General features: G+C 44.9%; 1 pseudogene; it reads left to right on the top strand.

The window, feature by feature from the left end:
- The first annotated feature begins 2742 nt into the window (after positions 1 to 2742).
- On the top strand, positions 2743 to 23010 carry LOC110554790 (vacuolar protein sorting-associated protein 51 homolog; annotated as a pseudogene).
- The last annotated feature ends 200 nt before the right edge of the window (positions 23011 to 23210 follow it).

Genomic DNA, 23210 nt, shown 5'->3' with positions numbered 1-23210 from the left:
TGTCTAGTAGAAAATCCAGAGACTCTCATGAAGCATATACTGTCAAATGAAGCATAGAAAATTCACCTCTGGGGTTCATCCAAATAGTATTTCAGGCCGTGTTCAGGGTTTGAACGCTACCTCAATCAAAGTGTCTTGATTTCGCTTTTATTGCTGCTGGGATAAAATGTCCTGACAAAAGCAACTGAAGGGATAAGGGCTTGTGTTAGGTCCCAGTTCAGGATGCAGAGTCCATCATGGAGAGGAAGACATAGCAGAAGGCAGGAGGGGCATGGCGACGAGCAGAAGGCTGGCTAGTCACATGGACCCACACTCAGGAAGCTGGGTACAAACAGGAAGTCGGAGTGCCCTAGTAACCCTCAAAGCCCACCTAATGCCCACTTCCTGAAGCAATGCTTCACCTCCTAAAGGTTCCACAATCTTCCAGAAGAGCTCCACCAGGTGGGGACTAGTGTTCAAATGTATGAGCCCAGGGGGACGTTTCGCATCCAAACCACAGCACCCACCATTTGGAAGCATGTGCTCTTCTCTTTGCCTTCTGAACATAACACAATGTGCTGCCTTTATTCAGAGTTTACTGTGGGAAATACCATTTTAAGAGAATTTTCACTGAAAGAGGACAAAGCTACGCTAATAGGATACTTGAACTTGAAGCCAACAGGCAGATCTACGACGTAATACTTGTCAGCTTCAAACAAGCAAAACTAATATCCTCCTCCTCAGCAACCAAAAATTCTAAACAACAATCAAGTCACCAAAAATAATGTCTAAATCCCCAAAATCACAGAAAGAAAGAAAAAGACAGATGGGGGGGGGAGAGAGAATCAAATGAAATAATTCACTGATGACTCATTTTTGCCTTACCTCAGAATGTCAACCCAGTTTCACCCTCAGACCACTTCTTTATGCAATCAGATATTGGTTTTTATTTGATATATTAAAACTAGGTCTTGGAATTAAATTCTGTAAGGGATGTAAAGAGCTTAAAGAAGTATTTAACCAAGAACTTCTGTTTTATAGAGACCAAAACTGGAAGCCAGAGAACATAAATGATTTGTCCAAGGTCACGAAATGGCAGATAAAGAAAAATTTAAAAAAAAACACCCTTACCCTTTATATTCTGATATGTATGTAGTTACTACATATAAATTCTTCCAAGTGCTCTGAAGATGTGTGACTTGGTTGCAACATCTGTAATCTACTTTCAAACACGTCAGCTCTGACAGTGTGATATAAACATGCGAGCTTGTTAAGCCTTAATCTAGGGATAGTAAGTCACCCTAATCAAGAATTCAAAGCCTACATCTAGTGACAGCACCACATGCCACAGAAGACGACCATAGGCTTCAACTGCTTTCAATCAACACTAGAAGCCCTGCTAATCATAATAAACATTGTTAATATGCCTTCATTGGTAATTATTTGAAAATTATTTTAAAAATTATTAAATAGTTTCTTAATATAATAGGTGTTATAAATGGACTGCTTTTAGTGGCTCTAGTACTATTCTGTTTTAGAGCTATCCTCCCCTCTTCACCATCATGATGAACTATTGAAAGCCAGCTCAATCTGAGGCTTTCTCAGAGCCCCTGATAAAAGGACAAAGGGAACACTCATTCTGTGCCTTTGCCCAGTGGCAGACTTGGCAAGGTCTGGTCTGTAAGACCTGTGCTGCTTAATAAGCTTACCTGACAATAAGTCACCAGCTTAGGTAAGACCTCCTGGTCCCTGCTATAGGTCTTCTTTATTTCTCATCCCTGGTCCTCTCTCTGGACCTCACTGTTTGGAGTCCTTAGGCCTTCAGGTTCCTATGAAGATTTATGAACTCCTCATAAAGCCGGCATACGGAGTTTGACTGGAAAAGATTGTCAGTCAGCCTTATTTCCAAAGGCTTCTGGTTGGTTGACAATTAAGGCAGGGTTAACTGAATCCTCTATTCTAGCTGAGATATCAAACTCAGACAAATCCTTTACTCAAGGCAGAGTGAGATCCTCTACAGAGAAGAAAGCTGGGACCTCTTCCTAAAAGTATGGAACTATCCTTATGAACTGTCCCTGAGCTTAAAGACACATTTATTTAAGGGCTGTGAATTCTGTCTTTCTCTGCCAGCACTGTCATCTTAAAAAGCAGCTGTAACTACCTGAAAGAAACCCCCAAGAAGGGGTCAGTTGACATTCACTCCCCAAAGGAGCATTGAAAAGCCAGAAATCCAGCTGTTAGAGCACCTTCTGTATTCTACCCCAGCTGTATGCAGTCTTGAGAAGTGTCTTAGAGTATATAGGGGCACAGGGTAAGCCTGAAGAGGGGACCCCATCTCTGCAACTATGGAAGTCATCCTCTGGGCTGGGGTGACTCTGGTGATGCATCTGTTTTGTCCCCATGAGCAGCCCCTCGCCTAAGCTCATCCAAGGAATCCCAGTAAGCCCACTGATTCACCAAGCTTGACTTAAGTAGAATCATTACTTTGTCTCTCCTTGGTATTCTATAAGTGGGAAAATATGCTTGTTCTCCCTAGGAAACGTTCACACGCCAGAAGTGTTTATTTGAGTGCAGGAAATTGACTGAAGACTCTCATTAAAGATAAAATATCTATTTAAGCTGTGGGCTGGCTTTCCCCAGGGTCCGAGGATTGTTCAAGGTTCCTGAATAAACTGCATTGAAAAAAAAAAAACATATAAAGAAAAAAAAAGATAAAATATCTAGCTCTCCCCAGCCTCACCCCCTTCTGTTGAGTTTGAAGCTATGACAGCCATGGCAGCTGTGGTGTCTGACCTAGAGTCCAGGCCAGGGGACTTCCCTGAAGAACTTGAAGTGGATCCTCCGGAGCGCTGGCAGAAGTCTAATAGGATGCTGAAGCTTTATTACCGCCTTCCTCTCCGAGAGGGAAGCAGTGGGGGTTACTCCTCGGGACCGGACCCTCTGGACCCAATAAATCTAAATGGGGTGCATTTTGACCCGGAAGTTTATGTGGACAAGCTTTGTAGAGAGTGCCCTCTGGCCCAGCTGATGGACAGTGAGATGGACATGGTGGGGCTAGATCCGGGCTTTAGACAAGCGGCATGCAGACCATGGTCTAAGAGAACTACAGTAAATTAATCTCAGCTACAGACACCATTCGGAAGATAAAGAACGACTTCCAAAAGATGGAAGACAAGATGGACCTGCTGGCCATCAACATGGCACTGACCGCCAACTTCAGCGCATGTATCAGCGCCACACTGTAGGACTAACAAGAACGCATCACCAAGCCCGCTGCGGAAACTGCATTTCGCTTTTGAGCTGCCCTCACCAAGTGTGTGGAGCTGGGTGCCTATGGGCAAATACCAGGGTCGTGCCAGGGCCGTGCTACAGCACCACCAGCACCGCCCTCCTTCCACACCATCCAGGATGACTTCCAGGTCATCACAGCCCACGTGGCCCCACGGCTGCGGCAGAACTTCAGGGAAGGCTCCTCGGCTACCCCGAGCGCGGGGAGCTGCTGCTGGCCCTGGGTGAGCCGGCCAAGGATCTGTGCGAGGAGTTCCCAGCAAATGGTAGAGGAGGCTTAGGGTTGGCTAGAGGAAGAACTGAGCAGCCTGGAGACTGAGCTGGCGTCCTCCTCTCCCGAGCCAGACCTGTTAGAGTTCACTGTCCTCGGAGGCAATGGCTTTATGGGTCGCCTCTGCCAGTTGGAGCTGTTTGCCGCTCCGGGCCCTGCTGGTGCAGAGAAGCATTCATGCAGAAGGTAGGCGGTTGCTACTCTGCACCGGTGGAGATAGTGGCCCTGGAGCAGCCGAGCCAGCATCTGCAGGGTCTGCAGGCAGCCTTCCAGAGCTGCCTGACAGAAGTTCGTCAGGCCCTGGCCACACCTCACCTGGCTAGGGAGGAGGGCCCCAGCTTCTCTGAGTTGTTGGCAAACGTGGCCAGCTCCATCCTGAGCCATAATTAAGACCTCTCGGTGCATCATTTCACAGGCAAGGAGGTGTCCTTCTACAATAAGCCATACTTGAGGGGTGAGTTCTGCAGCCAGGGGTCCGTGAGGGCCTCATTGTGGGGTTCATCTGCTCCAAGTACCAGACAGCCCAGAGCTTCCTGGAGAAAATGAAGGTGCCACACTACCTGCCCTGCTCCTGCTGCTCTCTTGCCGTTTCCTGGATCCTCACTCACTGATGGACAGTTTCCCATGCAGGATCAGTCTCCCCTTACACCTGCGAGTACACTGTCTGCAGAGGCCAGAGAGACAGCAAGACGGCTGCTGACTCACTCTGTGAAGGTACAGGGCCTAGTCATATCCCGCAGATGCTATGTTGGAGACACCAGACTGGCTCAGTGCTCTGGAGCCCCGGAATGTGCGTGATGTGCTGTCATGAAGCGTGTTGTGGAGAGCACAGCTATTGATGTGCAGTGGAACTCCTATATGCAGAGGGTGTCTAAAAGGCCCAGCAGCTGGAGCAGCTGGACCTTCTCTGTATACAGCAGCTCCCGGCAGCAGGGCTGCTATCCAACTAGCCACACTGCCAGAGCTCCAATGGACACCAACTTCTTGAGCAATATTCAGAAGGTGTTCTCCAAACGAGAGGTCTGTTCAGTCCTGTGGAATTCAGTAAGGTGTCGGTGCTGGCTAGTGTCATTAAGATCGGCCTGAAGACGCTCCTGTAGTGTGTGCGGCTGTGCTTTGGGCTACCCCAGGTGAAGGTGGACTGCCACTTCCGCAGCTCTAACTGTGGCTGACAAGGAGCTAGCGCACCTGCTACTAGATGAAGTAGGTGTATGGACCCTTCTAATAAGCTTGTGTGGCCTTCTCAAAAAAAGATAAAAATACATAAATATGTATAGAAAGATCATTAGGAAGTATCACTTGTCTCTGAGAATGATGGCCACTGACATCAACCACAAAGATTCTAATGCTTATAAATTAGGAGCTGAATTGTGTCCCCATGTAGTCCTTTGTTGAAGCCTTAACAACCAGTATTTCAGAATATAGGATTTGAATATAGGGTATTTACAGAGGTAATCTAGTTTTGATGAGGCCATTCAGAAGGGTTTCAATCTGATATGACTAGTGTCATATAAAAGGAGAAACAGAGAGAAAGCAGATACCAGATGGGAATAAAGGAGTTAGTGGAAACCAAGAGGCAGACCTCAAGCTAACTATCAGAAGCTGGTGGACAGGTGCTCGCAGGACACAGCTCTTCTAGCTTTTGTTAGAAGATGGCTTCTCCCATCTAGAACCATGGGACATTAAGAGATTACTGTTTAAACCTCCCATTCTGTAGTCTATTTCTTACTTTGGAACATACTTTGAAAACTGATACAACAAACTAATGGGCTTAGGTCTGTTGCAAAGAGGCTTCAGTAACTGTTCGAACTATATATCCAGTTTTGTAAGGGTCAGAGATGGCTACTGACTACATAATTCTCCGTCTACCTAATTACACTGAATTGTATCCCTACTTTAAAATCTTAATAGACATTATAATGAAAGAGGAGACCACAATCGATCCGAGCCTCTGCTGCTCCTCCAGGGAGACACCTGTAATCAGGGTGGTATTCCTATTGCACTGGGAAAGGGACAGCATTCAACGAAAGAGTCCCTGGGGCATTAAAAAGGGCTAATTCATTTAAGGCTTGGGCTGTAGTTCAGGGAAAGAGAGCTGTGCTTCATCAGAAAATGAAGGATTCTATCATCAGATGTTTTACCTATTTACCTCATTAGTAAGGTGTTTGTTTGTTATTGTTGTTGAGGTTTGGGGGAGAGGCTTGTTTTGTTTTGTTTTTGAAACCGGGTCTCTCTATGTAACTCTGGCTGTCCTTGAACTCACAGATCTGCCTGGCTCTGCCTCCCAAGTTCTGGGATCAAGTGTGTGTACCTCAAGGGGACTTCTAATTGTCACCTGGAAAGCAGAAGGGAGGGGTTGGGACTAAGGCTGGAGGGTGTGGAGAAGCAGCAGCCACCCACAGAGATCACAATAGGGATTTACATTTGGAACAATGGTTTCAGGGTGTGCTCAGCGTTACTTTGTGTCTTGCTCCCTCATGCACAGAGCATAACCTTGAGTGATGGTGGATTTTCTTTGAAGACGCTGCTACTCAGTAGAGAACTATCAATATTTTGGCTGGAGCTGCCGGGCCCGTGCCCAGAAGGCCCGGCCTTTCTCATCCTCATGTGAGCAATCTTATCACCATAATCAGAAGGCACCAGGGCACTCACTATACACCCCAGATATGATGCAAGAACCCACACCACCCCAGAGGAAACCCAGTGGACAGCAGCAGAGAGGAAGGGACTTTAACACAAGTCACATATGTAATTGTGGCTTTATCAGTGACCACATCACCAAAGCGAAACTGAAGAAGCAAATTTAATTTTAAAATATATCCCTGGCTAGTCTGTCTGAGATATCCTTTCATATAAAAGCAGCACTTATAATAGTAGCAAAATTTTCTGCATTCTTTTTCATAACATAGTACGTAGCACACATTTTTTTTTTTTTACCTTTAGCACATTTCAGTTGAGACCATGTTGGTGGGCTCACGTGGCTAGCAGCTGCCATGCAGAGAGCACTGTTGATGACTTGACCCCTGATTTTGTGGAAATATTAGAAATAAAGAACTGCCTGCCTCCATCAGCTAGGATTTGTGAGATTCTACAAAGAGGATTCAGTGTCTTCAACAGATAAGTAGTAAGAGGGCAGGGTAGGGATGGGAATGGTGACATAGGAGACTAAAATAAAATGAAGTCATTCTGGGTGACACAGATACATTTCATTTAAAATAATGATTAATTAAAAGGGGTGGAGATATATCTTACAGGTAAAATGCAAGCCTAGCACGCTCAAAGCCCTGGGTTCAACCCCCAGTACCACAGGAAGAAATGGTAAGGAAGAGTTAAAGGGGGGAAATGTTAATAAATTAAAATATTCTTTTTTTTTTAAATCTACTGAGTGTATGTAAGTGACATGCATACATCTGGTGCCCTCAGAAGCCAGAAGAGGGTACAGGATTCCATAAACTGGAATTATGAATGATTGTGAGCCGCCATAGGGATGCTGGGAACCAAACCCAAGTCCTCTGCAATAGCAGCAAGTGCTCTGACCAACAGCTCTCCAGCAGCTGATTAAAAGATTAAGGGACTTATCAATCAGATATAATCAGCATACTTTGCTTGAACCTTGATTTGATTTTTTTAAAATGGAAGACATTTTTTGCAGCCGATACCAGAGACTGACTTTTTTTAAAAAGATGATATTTTGAAATCATTATTGTGGGGTTTGGGGGGGGTTCTGGTTTTTTGTGTTTTGTTTTTTTTGTTTTGAGCTGATACTGCTACTGTGGTCACATTGATGTAAAAAGCAAGTTAAAGACATAGGCTATGTTAAAGACATAGGCTGAAGTATTCACATGTAAAGCAATGTCATATTCAGAATTTACTTTAAAATATTCTAGGGAAATTAAAATGTAGGACAGTGGTAGATGAAAGAAAAATGGCTGAGTGCTGACGTGGTGGTGGAGGGTGTCCACCCCTCCTATTATGTTTACTTGAACAGTCCCATTATGACAGGTGCATCGGCACAGAGCTTTAATCCCAGCACCCAGGAAACAGACACAGATGTCTCTCAGTGTGAGACGATCCTGATCTAATAAGACCCTGACTCAAAAAAAAAAAAAAGCTAAAAACCTGAGATTAAATTGCAACTATCGACTCAATTGTGTCACCAGTGTGAAAATTACCCAATTGTACACTTTAAATATTACTTTTACCAATTTTATGTCAATTAAACCTCAATGCAGCTATTTAATAAAATAGTCCGTTAGGAGCCAAATGCACTTGAGAACCTAGCATGGACACTTTTCACATGCACCATCTCAGAGATCATTTGTTAGAATCTGTCTGTTGTAAGAAAGAAAAAAACAAAACTCAATTTTTCACTGCCTAAGAAACAAAAATGAGTGCTAGAGAGTAGGCTCCTCAGTTAAAAGCCCATGTTGTTCTTGCAGAGGACCTCTGTTCCAGCCAAAGAAGTGGCACACAAACCACTCAGACACTGGTCTCGGCTAGATATTGATGGTTTATTAGAAAGTCTTTTCAGGGCCACAGTGAGGACTCGGGAGCCTAACTGTGACCTCTACAAGTCACAGTAGCGTTTTCATAGAAAGAACCAAACGCAAAAGACATGTGGAGGGCAGTAACACATTTGGCTAACCATACAAAGCAATATTGTGTTTTTGGCTAACTAGACAAAATATTCTTAGCTAATCTTTAAGCTGATTGATTCTAGGTGAGGTAAGTGAGGGTCTTCCAAAGCACAGCCCCAGTGCAACCAGCTGTATAAATAACAAGGGTGCAGCCAGAGTGTAGCCTAGTGTGTAGATAACAAAGTAGGAATTACGACACTATTGGATCATACAAAGTATCAAAGTATAAAGTCGGCTCCACCCTCTGGCAGGATCTGTGGGTGTAAGTAACTTGCCTCCTTGGCAGGGTTTGTTGCTGTCAGCTATAAACAACTACTTCTAGAAAGCAAGGTTAGAAGTTTAAAACTTTGAACTTAATTTCACCTTAGAAACAAAATGGAAGCTGAAAGGGCTGTGGTTATGGCTTAACACAGACTCCAACAGTCAACAAGCCCATTGCAGTTCCCAGCACCCACAGGGTGTCTCACAACCACCCGTAACTCTAGTTCCAGAGATCTGACTCCTAATTTTCAAAGGCAGCAGCGTACACGCAAAATAAATCTTAAAACAAAAACAAAACAGAAGTAGGTAAAGAGTTGCCAGTTCTGGTATTTAATTACACCATGCTTACAAGCTAAGGAGGGAGTCAAACTATTTTAATGGTGCTGATAAGTCAATTACCAGTGACTTTGCTACTCATGACATAAAGCAGCCTTGCATCAGCACACTTTCACGTGAGGCCATCCTGAGTCCTGCAAACGGCCCACACTGATACGTTCATACAGTAGTCTTCATTGCAGCTGCGGTGTACTTAGCTTATAAAACCCATCTCATTTCACATGTGTAGCAAGCAATAAAAAGTTAGGTGGGGAAGATCTGGAAGGAGATAAGAGATATGAAATCATGATCAAATGTGTTATATTATGTAAGCAAAAGTTTATTGTGTAATCAAATGTTGATTTCTATACTCCCCATATCTGGCGGCAATCCTTGTTCTGAGAATCTCCTGTCTCCATGTTGTGTAAATACTGCTCCCCAACTGCTTCCTGATATGCCAATAAAGCAGCTCACAACCAGTCACAGAGCAGGATAAAGAACAGGGATGGACTTCCTGCCAGCCAGGACGGGAGGAGCTAGAAGAGGAAGTAAGAGATTCAGCCATGGGAGATGTCCAGGAGGGACAGGGAGAAAGAGCTGAAACAGGAAAGCTACAAAGTGCAAGTATCCCTGGGATGTGTGTACTGGGAGGAAACCAAATTAGCTTAGAGGGTTATAAATAGAGTAATAACTGCTCAGTTATTATGTTGTGAAACTTATTATTTGAAAGGATCAGACTAACTTTGTAACCTATATGTCTTCTAAAGCCTATAGTTTTGAGTTTTAGGCCCAGGTTAAGCTAAAGCCTCGTAGTACCTTTCCAGAGAACGAAGGAATCTGACCCTGGCCATCTGTGAGGACAGATATGAAAAAGGGAGCAAGCAATGACCTTCACTCAGCAAAAACAATGACCAGACCCTTGTCTTCGAGATAGTGTTTCTTAGCAACCAACCCAGATGGCCTCAGTTCTTCTTCTAAGTGGCCTCTGACCTCCGGCCAAAAGCCTCCAGCCCCGATCTTCAAGGATGAGCTAACCACCCCCATCTTTTATTGCAGCCGCATCTACACTTGGCAGGACTGGCCAAGCTTGAGCACCTAATACTAAACAATTATCTTACTTTATAGCTTCCTTATCAAATCCTGAATTGCCAAGACTGCAACCGCTAAAAAATCCCATGCCTTGTCCTTTAAAAACCCAAGGCCTTTGTCTCCCAATGCCACTCTTTGCTGACCGGCAGGGGTGACCCCATAGCAAAATGGTTAAAATAAACCTCTTGCGATTTTGCATCGATGAGATCCTTCTCCTGAGTTCTCGTCATCCCTTCTGGATATTAGGCTCATGGTGGGCCTAACATATTAAACAAATATAAAAGAGTCTCAACTATTTGTGTGGTAGGATTAAAAGAGAAACTGAGAAACACAGTTTTATAAAAATAACCATAGCATGTTGGCATATCAAGTGGAGCCCGAACTTACATAGAAAGTAAAACTAATGAGCAGTTTCTTGGTTCTGTTCATCTAGAGAGCAACCACAGTTTCTAAGGCAGGAGCTGGAAGCATCCTAATAACTTCCCTCCCCACCCCACCCCCCACTCTCCCCACTCCCTCCTCCCCTTCCCCCACCCCTTTCCCAGCAGAGCAGCAAGGTCTCCAGCCCAGCCAGAAGCAGAAAAACAAAAAACTGGTACAAACCCCAGAGAGGTTCTTTTAACCTTTGCTAAAAGTGGCTCTTCAACACAGCAGGCTTCTCAAAGCCAAACTTTCCTAGTCAAGGCAGGAAGCTAAATACCTTTTAGAAAGGGGCTTTTGCTGGCCTGACTAGTACAGGTCAGAGGAGAAAACACTAGTGGACCCAGTAACTTCCCAGGGTGGGGGAAGTGTCAGGATCCAGTGAGGAAGGCAGAAAAGAAGGCTCTCCCTGGAAACAGGAGATAGAGACAGACTGAGAAGCCTCAAGCATCTGGACTGATAAGGTCTAGAAGGAACACTAGATCTAAGAAAGTAAAGTCCTTATGGAGAGCTGTAGAAATTAAAGAAGATTATTTTCTATTTTGAAAATGGAGGAAGACACAATGACGCAGTGCTTCCGGGTTCCATCTGAGTTTGTTCCTCTTAGCATACAAATATTTTTCAATGACAATTTCAGTTATATATGTACATATATATAAAGAGGATATATATACAGATACATATATATACACATATATCTGTATATATATTTATATATCGTCTATGAGCAATCAGAATAAGACAGACTTAAAGAAGAAACTAAGAAATAATCAGTTTTATAAAAATAACCCTAACAGTATTAAAATAACTTATTTTCAATAAAAAAATAAAAATGTGTAAATCTGTATTTCAAAACAAAAAAAAAAGTTTGCTTTTTCTTTTGGAGGAAGGCACCATCGCACTCCTCACAATTGCTTGCCAGGTGAAATGCCTCAAGTAGACAGTACTGAGGGGCCTGTGTTCTTGTCCTGCTCAACAACATGAACAAGAGCAAGAGGAAGCCATAGAAAACCATCTCAACAATGTTTGATTACATGATTGATAAAAGCCCAGGGGTAATTCTATAGCTTCAGGTATGGTTGGATCAAGGGCCCCACATACTTCATGAGTTGGTTTTCTTCCCCTTAGCTCTTTTTCCCTCAGTGTCAACACTACTCTGAGACAAACCTTTTGTGTGGTGTGATTACATCCCATTTACCTGGTGGAGGAATTTTAATTCCTCTTATCTGTGGCTAGGTAGATTGTTCTACCTGATTGGGCAGTTTGGGTAGTACACAAACCATCATATGCAAAGAAGCCTCCACTCGCACTCTATGTGTCATAATTAGTATATGAACTGCAACAGTTTCAAACAGATGGAGATGTCTTCATGCACGTAGGTGTTGTGTGGGTAGCCCCTGTTTGGGCGATGTGTCTAATCTCCTGCTGTGAAGTCAGTCTTACTGAAACCAGAGTGGTTCCCTAAAGTGATACTTGGGAGCATTTAGCAAATGTGAGGTGAATATTGGATACACATACACACACACATGCATGCATGTACACCAGCAGCAGCAACAACCACCACAGAAGTCCACCACACAACAGTTCTATTACTAGCAATTCCCAAATGATAGTCTTAAGCCAAAGATCAAACCCAAAGCTACACGACTCCAGAACACACCCAGTTTCTGCTTTAATTTCCTGCCATTAGTGGATCAAATCTAAACTTGTGTATTTTTGTGTTTACTTCCTTTCAGTTGAAAGTTCATCCTTCCCTGTGTCATGATTACTCTCTATTATCAACCAGATGAGATTTTGAATCGCCACGAAAATAAATCTCTGAGCATTCCTGTGAAGAGTTATCTAGAATAGGTCACATGAGGTGAGAAGATCTACTCTAGATGTAAAGAGCATCAGTCTTTCTTCGGGTGCAGGACAAGAAAAGCGAGAGCTAAACCCAAGCACACACTGCAGTGTGCTTCCCAGCTGAGCCAAAACAAACCTTTCCTTCCTTCAGCTCCTTTGTCAGGCATTTTGACACAGCAACCGGACAGGTAACCTATGTAAATACCTAATCTCAATCACTCAAATTATATGTACCCTGCGTAGTCTTGACTACCTTTACTCATTCTTTTTAAGAACCTCTGTATTCTTTTTTTTTTTCACTTTAAATCCTTGTGTGGCTCTACCCCTCCTCTCCTCCGAGTTCCTCCCTCCTCCCCTTTTCCTCCACCGCAGCTCATCAAGTTGCATCAGGACTGAAAGTGTCCTCTTCCCCTATGGCATGTCAAGGCAGTCCTGCTGGGGCAGTTGATCAAAAAGCTGGCAAGTGGGCCCATGTCTGGTGTGGTCCCCACTTCCCTTACTAGAGGACCCACATGAAGAAGCCTAGGCTGCCCATCTGCTACATCTTTGTGGTGGGCCTAAAGAATCTCTGTATTCTCATTTGAAGTACATATGCTTCCCAAAACTCATTCCTGTATGTTTCTTTAAAGCCAAGATCAATATTTCTATGTTAAATTACAAAATTACTCCCACAAAAAACCCCCAAATATTTCATATTTGTTTGTACTAATCACAACTCACTACTTAATTTTCTCAGGGGTGAGGAGCTTTTCTTAAAAGGTCTTTTCTTAAAATACATACAACAGCTTTTGGAACATCAGACCAGACCAGCCTCTCCCTCATTAGAATTTTTTTAAGCTACCAACATGGAACCAATATTTGCACAAAGAGGCTGTCCAGCCCAGCCTTTGCTGACTGTACTGGGAATAGTCACCTGGCCTAGGCTGGCCAAGCAAAAGATCTCTCCTGAGACTTGAACCTGAACCTAAGATCTAAAATGCCTTGTCCTTCCAGAGCTGTAGAAAGCTCTAACTCAAAATCTGAAGGCTACCAGCTTTTGACCTTGTGTTGTGGGAAGTGGAAAGAACCAGTTTTGCAGAAAGAATCCAGTAAATTATTCATGAGGAAGAATTGGAAAGCATTAGATGCCTGCTTACTGAAGCTTCCAGGCACCTGATTCTAGGTTCATAGGCCTGCTGGCACTGCGTTCCCAAGTTTTCCAGGCAAGACATCCCAAAATCTGCCTAAAATAGGTTCCATACTGTGCAAACAATAGAAGATACAGCCGACCTGACCCAAGACCAGCACAAAGAAAACATTTACTTTTTCACACAGTGAACGTTCTAATAGTACAAATGCTTGTGTCTCACTCACTACTAACTGCAGAGTTAATGACTTGTGACTGTAGTAGAATACAGTCAGCATTCTGCTCTCACAGGTCCTAGATCTGTGGTTCAACTAACTGTGAATTGGGAGTGTTTGAGGGGAAAAGAATCTATGCTGAACATGCATAGACCTTTTCATTGGTGGTCATTAATCCCTGTGCAATACAGTGTAACAACCACACTATCAGAACAGCACAGCATTTGCACTGTATCAGGCAACATGGTAATCCACAGATTACTAAAACTACATGGAGGTGTGTGGGTTATATGAAAACACTGCTCAAGTTTACATTCAAGACTTGAACATGGATTTGGTTATGGGGTTGGAGCGGAATCTTGAAACCCATTTCCTATAGATGCTTGCAAAGGATAATTGTTCCTGAGACTAGGTTATTTAAAAGGCTGAGAGTTGATTTTGGCTCCTAGGTCTGGAAGCCAGGGGATCTAAGAACCTAGTGTGAGAATCTGCTCAGTGTCTGCGGAGGGTTCATGTACAGAAAGGCAGAAAGGCAGCAGACTGTGGAAGAGGAGCACACGAGGGGCAGACTTGACAGAAACTGCCTCCGGGCCCTAAAGAATATCAGTCCCTCTCAATGACCCAGGCACCTCCCAAAGTGCCCCCACCACTAACACGGCTGCAGTGACAATAGATCTTCAGAGTTTCAGATGGGGCAAACTGCATTCCAGCCAGAACACATGGCACCCATTACTCATTTGCTGCGGTTATGTGGTGTGTTCTGGAATCGGTGGAGAAGCTAGTGAAGGTGGCGGGAAGCAAAGCACGGGTCACTTGTGCAGGAAGAGCCTGGTAAAGGCAGATGCAGCAGGATGGTGGGCAGTGCCACATATTCAGGACCATACAGAGGCAGGGCTAAGAGAGAGAAAGGAAACTCCAGAGTCCCAGCAGGAACAGAGGGACAGTAATTGGGCCATCCATTAAATCCAAGAATATGGAGAAACATTGCATTTGTGGGAACCTGCAAACTCTGGGAGAAAGATACAGGCACAAGCTTCTCTGCCTTCTATGAATTTCTACAATAAGAACAGCCAGATGAACCAATGTTAAAAATCAGCTAGTACGGAGTCAGAGACTCCCTTTTAGTATCATCTTTCCTTCTGACTCAATGATGGCCTGTAACGGGTTGTTAATGTGATGAAACTGATAACCAAAGGAAATGAATGTGTTTTGGAGACCTCAAGGTCATGTCAATTGTTGCTAGTTCTCAGTGATCCAACATGAAGGAGCCTGCTGGGGAACCCTGCTTCAAACACAGGCCTGCAGTGCTGAGGACTCTCTCTCTGCCTTCCTTCACTTTTCAGACGACCTGAGGACAGGAATCTAAGACCAGTCCTCATCCAGGTGCCTGACATGCAACAACCTCAAGAGTTTTGGGGGAGTCCGTAAGAGCATTTGCTGTACAAGGATGAGAACCTGTGTTTGGACCCCCAGCTCCTCTGTAAGAAGCCAGGCATGGCTGAGAGTGTATGCAGCTCCAACACTGGGTAGGGGTGTGGAAACAGATCTCAGGAGCTCACTGACCATTTAACCTAGCTGGCCAAAACAGTTCAGTGTGAGACTGTCTCAAAGGAGTATGGCAGACAGCAATAGAAGGTACCTGCAGTCCTCCTCTGGCCTACACATGTGCATACACGGGTGTGATCCATGAGAGCACACACACTTATCCAGTACACACAATGGAGATGACATAGACTAACACACGTCTCCAAACAGGTCAGCTTAAGAAGCCCCATGACGAAGATGGTGTACCCTCTTGGCACTGCACCTCTACCCTATTCTTTGCTCATCCCATTTCTATTCCTGCTATATTCTTCATGCTTATCCAGGAAGTGCTGTTTCAGCCTCCTGTCTTCCCTAACTCTTAAGAGGGCTTTTGTTACACTGCATTAGATTTTCCAAAGCATTCCTGGCAAGAGAGCTGAATACCTGAAGTACAGACTGGCATTAATACAGCCTACAGCCAGTTAGGACTCTGCCCTTTCCCAGCTATGTGGCTGCTATCAAGTACTAAACTCTTGATCCTTGCTTCAATTAACTGTAAAATGGAATAGCAGTACAAACAGTTCCCAGAAGAGTTAAATGTAATGTGCACTGATGAATGAACTCAGAGTTAGCTATTCTTAATATTGTTGCCTCTCTAAGCAATTATCTCCCTAGGAAGGCAAGCTTTGACACTGACTATCTTTGCATTTATTCATCTGACCAATGACCACAACTTGGCCCATACCTCTACTCTCACCTCTGCCTGGGGCTGAATTTCTGCCTTTCTTGGGCCACAAGCCCTTTATCTTAGTGCTCTCCCTCTCTCTTTCTCCCCTAGCCCTCCCCGCTCCAGTGTTCCAAGTTTTATTGTCATTCTGTCTTTGAATTTTAACTTTGATGGCAGTGGCAGCATCGGTGGTGGCGGGGTGTGTGTGTGTGTGTGTGTTGTGTGCACAGATGAGCCTAACCTTGACAATTTCAGTGGACTTCCACCTTTAAGTGGGTTCTAGGTACTGAGCTCTGGTTTTCACTCTTGTTCATCAAGTGTTTTTACCTACTGAGCCAGCTTACTGTCCCTGAATAACTCTTGTCAAAGCACCAAGTTCAGGTACTGGAGAGAAAGCTGAGCAGGTAAGAGCACTTGCTGCTCTTCTAGAGGAGCCTAGTTCACATCACAGCATCCACATTAGGCAGCGCACTGTCGAATGGAACACTAGTTCCAGGGTATCTGGTGTCCTTTCCTGATCCCTGTGACTATCTACAAACATGTGGCACATGCGTACATCTACAGACGCACCCGTCCACACACACACACAAAATCTAGAGAGTTTAGCAAGTCACTTCCCATACCCAAAAACCACGGAAGTGAAGGTCCCACCTCTTCTGGCTGGCTGATGTTGCATCACCATTTTTGTATCAGCCCCACGGCTAAATGAATCCTACGCTAAATGATTCCAGAAAGCAAGGTCAACTTTTTGTAGGAACATAAAAACCATGCATAAAATTCTCATGGCACAAGGAGAGAAAATACGGGACCATAGAGACAGAAAGTAAAAGTCCCTCTGTGTCATTCACTCTCTGTGTCATCCTTTACTGTCTTTAAGACCTTTCCATGTTTTCATGATGAGACAGTACTTTGGTTTTGTGTGGTTCCTTTTACATAATTGGGAACATACGGGGTCTGGGGACTTATCTTCATGCAACGATTAGTTTTAGAAACCTTTTTAAATTGCACAACATTTTGAAGGATGGCTTTTTGTTGGTCTCTAGAGTTCATTTTTCTGTTGCTAGACATTGAAACTGTTTCCAATCTAAATAATGACTGCATTCAATCACATCTTCAAGCACATTTAATTGCCATTTTAAAATATGAATTTTAGGAGCTAGAGAGATGGCTCAGTGGCTATGAATACTAGTTGCTCTTGCAGAGGACCTGGGTTGAGTTTCTAGCACCCACTTGGTGGCTAACAACACCCTAACTATAGTTCCAGGAAATCTGATGTGCTCTTCAAGACTCTTCAGGCAGCAGGCACACAAGGAGTGCACATAATTTAAATCATTCATGCACCTAAAAGAAAAATAAATCTCTAAAAGTTATACTTTAAATTATTCTAGTGTTGTTGGTAGCCAGTTTCTGTGTTTACAACTATGTATAATATTCATCAAATTGTAATCATAGATTTGCATAATTACATACATAATAAAAATCATTCATAGGGACAGAGTAGAAGCTTTGCATTTTGGATTTATTTTTACATATACATTCTGTGAATTTAGATAGGTGTAACTTCACACTTAGGTGTAACAATTTATCTGGGAACTGTGGTTGAAATTGGCAAACAGGCTTTTCCTCACTTTCTGAGGTTCGGCTCAGCTGGGCTCTCTAGTATCACAAGTGCAATCAATTGTCAGTAAGGGCTACAGTAACCACAAGGCTCAGCTTGTGACTCCACTCCCAAGCTCACTCACTGTTCACAGGGGTGCTCAATCGCTGGTGACCAGAGACATCAGCTCCTGGCCCTGAAGCTCTTTGGGTAGTCATGTTCAAGATCATAGCTGGTTGCACTGACAAAGGAGGCTCAGAGAATAGTGGGGACCTAATTTTTGCATACCCCCAAAAGCACACTGAACCTCTACCCTCTACTATGAAGGCATATTCACATTAGATGATGTCATAGCAGAGATTAATTAATGAAGAGTGCCCAGAGAGCATGCTTCCTGTCTCACAGCATAAAGACAGTAGGGGAAAAACTACCAGACCCCACTGAACCCTTAACCTGCATGCCTTGATCTGGGACTTCCCAGTCCTACACAACTGTGAGAGATAACTGCTTTTTATTTTATATCACCAAATTTACAGTATTTTGAAAGAGCAGTGGAGCTGAGTTTGAGAGCCATGGACAGAAAAAGAGAAATTGTGGTCCTTTTTGTAACATCATCTCAGAAGTGACATTTTATTGCTACTCTAGCAACATTTGTCCTAACTAAAGGGAATCATCTAACCAATGGGAATCATCTCCTATAAGCAAACTGGCTTCTCTGTGCCTCATTATAAACCTCTGATTTATTTTTTAAAAATCATAAGGAATCAAAGAGTTAAAATATGTGAAGTCCTTGGAACAGTACTAGAGAAACATGAGCTAACTCTGGAGATAAGACAATACAGACGGAGCGAGACTTAGTGTCTGTAGAATAAAAGGTTCAAGCTCACTTCCAGGTTTGAAAACCCGTCATCCCTGAGCTCAAAAACCCACCAAATCCTGATCATGAAATCCCACCAATCCCTGGGCTTGCCCCAAGCTCAGGACCTGAAATCTCACCAATTCCCACCCTGGAAAACTCCACCACCTAGAAACCCTATGGAGGGCTACCTCCAGCTCAGCTCTTTGCTGCTTCTCACCCAAGCTAAGGCAGCCACTCTCTTATCTCTGTGTGAGGTTTGTTGTGTGACGGGACTTTGTGGTACTGCTTGGCCCCTGACTGGCAGGATTCCTTTCCCCTCAGAGCTGTACCTTAGTGCTCGCACCTGTAATTCCAATTCTTGAGACGCAGTGGGAAAGATGGCCAAATCCAGGGAAGTCTGTGCTACCTAGCTGTGCCCGGGCAAACTAAGCAAGCATACACTGATCTGTCCAGTTCAAAGAAGTCTGCAACTGCTCGTTCAAGACGCATTCTAGATGACCCAGGGTCCTTCAGAAGAAGCTGAAGCATTTTAAGAATGCAGAAATTACCCACTTTACAGTAACTTTACAAAGGCAATGCTGTGACGGGGAGGCCTCATAAGGCATCACCAAATTTCCCATAAACTTTCCCCTGGTCAGAAAATGTCAAGCTCTAAAACAAACCGTCATTTCTAGACCTGAACAGGAAAAGACCTCCCAGGTTCTGCTCTGCAGATGCAGACTACTTGCCTAACTGCTGAATCTGCCCACTTTGCAAAAAACCACACCATTTGTAAGCCGCAGAAATAAGGGCCCACTTGTCTTCCTACTATAGCATTTCTCACTGCGCTCGGCAGACAAGGTAAGATTAGGCGCTCACCCATGAAGGTGCTGAGTTTTTGTTCTTTTCAAAGACGATTTGTTACCAGTTATTAGTGTCAAGGCCTGTGCTCTAGCCTTCCTAACCAGCCAGACACTTGACCACTTATCCTCAGCAAGCCGATTAAAAAGTCAAACCGTGAAAAGCAGAAGAGAGAGGTTTACTCAGTGTCACATTACAGAAGAACGCCAGAAAGACCCAGAAACCTCACCACCTCCAAGCATAGTTGCAGCCCAGGTGCGGTCCTGCCTAACCCTGACCCATGATTGTCTCAGTTCCTGGCTCTCCTGACAGATGATCTCAAAGCTGCCATGAGTGTGTGAAAGCTTGGGTCTCCAGGCTTCAGCCTTCTTTTTACAACATGAGATTCCCAGGAAAAAAATCTAATTTCTTGGAGGCCACAGTCAATGACAGCCAACAGGAGAGACACAAATGCAAATATCCTTAGTCCTACCAGGCCAGTTACAGCCATGCTCTGGGAGTTTAAGGCAAGAATTAGTCAGTACATACATACCCAGCATGAGGACTGGGGAGGTGGCTCAGTGATTAAGAGCACTGGCTGCTCTTGCAAGGAACCTGGGTCTAGTTTCCAGCACCCACATGGCTACACACAAGCCTCTGTAACCCGAGTTTTAGGGTTTATACCCTCCTCTTCTAGCACCAGGCACACACAGACAAACATATAGGCAAAACACCTATGAACAAAAAACATGTTGGTTTTAATCGTTATTTGAAAAAAAAAAAAAAAAAAAAAAAGCACAGAGCAGCAGATGAGTGAAGAGAGGTGTCCTGATTGACAGGCTATCTAAAATTCAGTGGGTGGGAGGAGGTTAACCTTTCATCCAGATGTGGAATATGAGTCATGAATCAGGAGGATAAAGGAGGGCTCACCCCGTCTCCCTGAAACCGAGGAACACCAATGTTCCCCAGGGCAAAGAAATCTCAAAACAAGTCAACTCCGCACAGAGCACACGCTGAACACTCACGAGGTGGAAGCTCTGAGCTACAAGTTCCTGGCATGCGAGGGGAGCTCAGGCTCACACCGTGGAAAGCCGGCCTCTCTTGCTCAAGCCCCTCAGGAAAGAGCAATGAGGCTGGAAAGTCCAGTCTAGCAGCATGGAAGGTTATTGATGGGCCACTAGGCCTGTCCTCCTTCCCACCAACAGCAGCTGCACAGAGATGTCTCATTAGCTTTTGCTTTTGTTTTTAACTACCCTGGTCCATTTAATCAGCAGTGCTGCCTTTTAGAAGAAAACGATTCTCTGTACCAGGTGATTTATCTGCCAGGGTAAGGGTTGATAGGTCAGCTGTAGTTCACAAACCAAACTCTCTCAGCAGAGAGTTGCTTTTTTTTTTTTTTCTCTCCACCCTCTGAAGCCATACTTCCTTTTGAATTATCAGGGCCTGGTAGAACCTGTCCGTACAGCCACGGCAAAGCCCCCACTTCTGCAAGTGAACATTAGCACGCTTGAAATGGGGAGTCAACAGAGGACAGAGACAGGGGAATGCAGTCTGTCATAAATTCCAGCTGCTCAGGTTCTAACTTGAGTGGAAAGCGAAGGTGAGTCTGTGGGCACTTTTATTTCCTACCACTGCTTTTGCATTCTTTGTGCTCAGCAGAGGTGAAAACTAAATACTATGGCACACTGCCTCTTTTCAGACCAGCTGAAAATCAGTGATGATGGCCCACACGAGGCAGCACTTCTTATGGTCTCTCCGGCTGCTTTCTGACTCACGCTGAGCTCATCACATCGTCTCAGCAAAGCAGGAGTCAGATAAAGGCATGGGCTCTGGAGCAGGTTCCAGGCTCCTCAGCTGTGTGACCCCGAGCAAACTAAACTGCCTGTGTCCGTTTCCTCAGCTGTAACCACAATATCCATCCTATAAGGTGCCTGCGGGGTCTAAAGAGCCATCTTTGCCCACATGGTGGGTGCTCAATAAATATTAGTTACCTCATCGTGTTCACAGCACCAATGTACAAGTTCAGGTTCGGTATATTGCAGAGCTTTAAAAAAAAAACAAGCAAAAACCAGTGATTCCAGGCAAATGCCTTACTTCGTCTAGTTGCTGTTCATATGCTAGCCTCCCAAGCCGACATTCCACTACATATAGCCAGTTCCAATCCACCTGTAATATATCCTCTCTGTGCATTCATGTCTCACATTGTCTTTCCAACTCCATAACCACTCTGTATATTTTTTTTTCCTCTTTGCATTACTAGAAATTGAACCTAAGGCCTAGCATAAGCCAGACAAGCACCCTGTCCCTAAGCTACATCCCTAGACTTTCTTTTCAATTGAGGACAGTATTGCTAAGCTGTTCATGCTGGCCTTAAAGTCACTCTGTAACTCGGGTAGGCCTTGAATGTGGCATTCTTCTCACTTAGCCTCCCAGGAGGCTGAGACAGATTACAGCCCTGAACCACCATGCTTGGGTAGCCCTAACCTTCCTTTCCCCTGAGTGGTGTGCTGGCCCTGCTTCCTTCCTACAATGTAAACTAATAACTATTCTCAGAGCCGGGACAACAGCAGGCACACACGAATGCTAGGGAATATTTGCTGGGCAACTATATCACGTTTATACCTAATAAGTTTCTTTACAGCTTTAGATAACCTGTTTTTTCACTAATATTAATAATATTCAATGTAGCCGGGTGGTTGGTGGCACACGGCTTTAATCTCAGCACTCAGGGAAGCAGAGGCAGGTGGATCTCTCTGAGTTCCAGGCCAGCCTGGTCTACAGAGTGAGTTTAAGGATAACCAAGGCTGCACAAAGAAACCCGATCTCAAAAATTAAATAAACAAATATTCACTGTATTTTAAACTGCAGCTAACATTTACAAGGTGCTTATGACAGATGAGATTCTACAAGAACAACAAACTCCTTTAAACCTCAGTTAAATTGTCTAAACTCCCTTTTACAGAGTAGGAAATGGGAGCCAGGAAGACAACTCAGCAGGGTGTTGGTGCCTGCCATCAAGCCTGACAACTCGAGAAAGCTGACTCTCACAAACCCGTCCTCTGACCGCCGCACGTGCACAGACAGCCACATGCAAACTAAGTCAGGATATTAAAAGAACGTGCTCAGCGTCACGGGGGCACTATTTTCACCATGCCCTGACTAATCTGTTTCCCCTACAAAAGAATACCCTACTGGCTTTACCAATTCCGGTGTCATCGGCTCCGGCATAAAGCTTTTGCCCAAGCAATTATGAGCAGGATGTCTCCATTAAAATACAATTCACTCCAGGCTCTCAGGCTCTAACTTCTGTGGGTCCCGCATGGCGAGTACCCGGACACAAGTTTTGAGGCTATAGGAGCCCTGCAAAGTTAGTTCTCTTATTAGTACAGGGAGATGGACTGTAGAGGTCCCCTGCCCGTGGCCCCGCCCCCGCTTAAACTTTATTTTCGTTTATGGCCGTGTGTGTGCACATGTGTATGTGCCAGACGGCATCGGATGCCCTGAAGCTGGGGTTACAAGCAGTTGTAGGTGCTGGAAATCAAAGTCTAGTCCTCTAAGAGCAGCGAGTTGAGTCGTCTCTCCAGCCCCCTTAAGCGTCCTTTATTCGACACCTCTGAGACCTTCCACGTGTCGGGATATACAGGGGATCTAGAGAAAGGACCCGGGAGGAATCCAGCACCAATACTGCCAAACTGAGGGTTGGGGCAGGTGCACTGGGCTCACCCTTCCTCCTCAAGCCCCGGGTAAGCCTCAAAGCCTAAGGTTTGGTCCAGAACTAGACAGTAAGGACTCAGGCACTAGAGGGTCCCCTGTCATTCTGGGCTTCACAAACAAACCCCGCGTTTCTGGCATTCCTTGAAGATTTTAAGTCTCCAGCCAGCCAGAGATGTCCAAGGTGTCTCCAAATCGGAGGCGGTCAGTTCCAAGAAGCGTCCGCTGGTGGGCTTTTCAACGGAGAACCGAGATCACCTCCTAGGCCGCCGGGGCAGGACCACTGCAAAACCCACCGGTTTGCCAAACTACCGGGCCCCGCCGTAGGCCTTGGCCCGGCTCCCACCCGCCTCGGGGTCCCGCCCCCGCGCGGCAGGCTACCCGCCAAGCAGCTGGTCCGCAAGCTTCTCCTGCGCATCAGTGACTCAACCCCAGAGAACCGCGGGTATTCCGAGCCCCGGCGTCCCCGGCGTCCCCGCCCCCGGCGCACTCGCGCTCCGTCCACGCCCCCGCCCGAGCAGCAGTTG

This window comes from Meriones unguiculatus, chromosome 2 (genome assembly GCF_030254825.1).
Source record: "Meriones unguiculatus strain TT.TT164.6M chromosome 2, Bangor_MerUng_6.1, whole genome shotgun sequence".
Classification (NCBI taxonomy): domain Eukaryota; kingdom Metazoa; phylum Chordata; class Mammalia; order Rodentia; family Muridae; genus Meriones; species Meriones unguiculatus.
The sequence above is the reverse complement of the archived record's forward strand: the minus strand, read 5'-3'. Positions and strand labels throughout refer to the sequence as shown.